Raw genomic sequence first — 2,340 nt, forward strand, 5'->3', positions numbered from 1 at the left:
TATACACACACACATACATACACATATATGTACATACACACACACACACATATATATATATATATACATGCATGCATACATACATATATACATACGTACATGCACACACACACATAAATACATAGAATTATCCCTCGACTATCGCGAGTGTTATGTTCCAGAACCTCCCCTCCTCACGATAGGTGAAAATCCTCAAAGTAGAATTGACTTAAGCTTAAATAATAAACCACATTAGGTGAACTGTGATATGGCGCAGGGTTACTGAATATATATTGATAATGGATTGACAAAAATCATCAGAGTCCAAATCCTGCTGAGGTCAACTTTGTTTTTCATCCTTTCAGGGTCCATGAATAAAATACAAGTTCTAGGACGGCATTCTGCTCCAATAATATTGATGCCAAGCTGTGTCAGTTTTGTTTGTCCAAGGACAACATCAGTGTCATAGAGCAATAAGTTTAACATGCATAGGCAACTACAAGTCTCTCTCTCTCTCTACACACACACACACACATGATAGGCTTCAGTTTCCATCTACCAAATTCAATCACCAGGCATTGGTTGGCTTGGATCTATGGTAGAAATGGTGTCATACAGTAGAATTGAGCCCCAAAACCACAGGGCTGCAAAGCAAATTTCTTAACCACACAATTATGCCTGCACCTAAATGAAGGCTTGTCTGTTCATCTGCATGCTCTAATTATGTAATTAGGTATGGGTGTAATTATGTTAGCATATATGTTCTCTCCCAACCTTTCTGCTTTTTACTCCTGCCCATAAACTGTCACTTCATTTCTCTTCCCAACAAACATTTTAATTTGTCATCATGATCAGCAGTTTGGCAAAAAGAGATTGATTGAAAAGTGGCAAGCTGGCAGAAACATTAGCATGCTGGGCAAAATGCTTAGCAGTATTTCATCTGCCGCTACATTCTGAGTTCAAATTCCGCTGGAGTCGACTTTGCCTTTCATCCTTTCGGGGTCGATTAAATAAGTACCAGTTACACACTGGGGTCGATATAATCGACTTAATCTGTTTGTCTGTCCTTGTTTGTCCCCTCTGTGTGTAGCCTCTTGTAGGCATAAAGAAATAAGTATTTTGTCTGTCTTTATATTCTGAGTTCAAATTCCGCCAAAATCAAATTTGCTTTTCATCCTTACGGGGTCGATAAATTAAGTACCAGTTGCATACTGGGGTCAATCTAGTCGACTGGTCTCCTCCCAGAAAATTTCGGGCCTTGAGCCTAGAGTAGAAAAGATAAAGAGAATGATTGAAGGAGTATTAGGTTTAGAAAAAAAGAAAAGTACTAGAATCAATTTGTTTGAGATGTGGTCATTTGTTGCACTTGATTAGACATGTCAAGCTAAGTAAAATTGCTGTTTTCTACACATACAGGCTGTAGCAAGGCACAAGAAGCTAGCGCCATATTGTACGAGATCTCACTGGTAGCCATTATCAGGTCCGAGACAGAAGCAAGATCTCGCCTGCAACCATTTGCCAAGTGCAAGACAACAGAGAGACTCTTGTTGGCAACGACTATTTAAGCCGGAGAATTAAGACATTCTTCTTCTTCCTTCTCACTTACACTAAGAAACACTGCAAAGCTGGCAGCTCACAGCGGACTCTTTTTCTGCTCTAACTTCACCTGTTTTCTCCAGAGGTAATGAACCTCACGTGAACGGAGCTATAATGAACGACGCTCTGCCATGAAGATGGTCACTGGGAGTGAGCCACATGAACTGGAACTAAAAATAAACGACTATTGAATTGCACTCCATTGTAAGCTTCTTCTTCGTGTTCTAGAGCCTTAAGACTACGGAAATAATTGTAATGGGAGAAGGAGATACTCCACAGACATCACAAGCCTTCAATTCCATTAAAAGGCTTTTCTTTTCAGGTGCCAGTGCCACATAAAGAGCACCCTTACTGGTGCTGTGTAAATGCATCCGTGCCAGTGGCACATAAAATGCATCCATCACCCTCTGTTCTATGGCATTAGGAAGGGCACCCAGCCATAGAAACCATGCCACAACAAACAGTTGGTGCCTGGACAGCTCCCTGCTTGCCAGCTTCATGTCAAACTGTCCAACCCATGCCAGCAGGGAAAGCAGATGTTAAACGATGATGATGATTGTATTTATTGTGCACCTAATTACCTTCCACTCCACACAATATTTATGTCTGTCACCTTAACTGTCACTTTTTATGTAACTATCCACCTTCCTCTTCAACTTTCTGATTCTTCATCTTTTCTTACCTCATACCTTCGATTTCTCACCTTTTACCATTACCCCATCTCTTGTTTGAATACTCCTTCTTAACCAAATCATTCCTTCCCAT

Source organism: Octopus sinensis, linkage group LG8 (assembly GCF_006345805.1).
Source record: "Octopus sinensis linkage group LG8, ASM634580v1, whole genome shotgun sequence".
NCBI classification, from domain to species: Eukaryota; Metazoa; Mollusca; class Cephalopoda; order Octopoda; family Octopodidae; genus Octopus; species Octopus sinensis.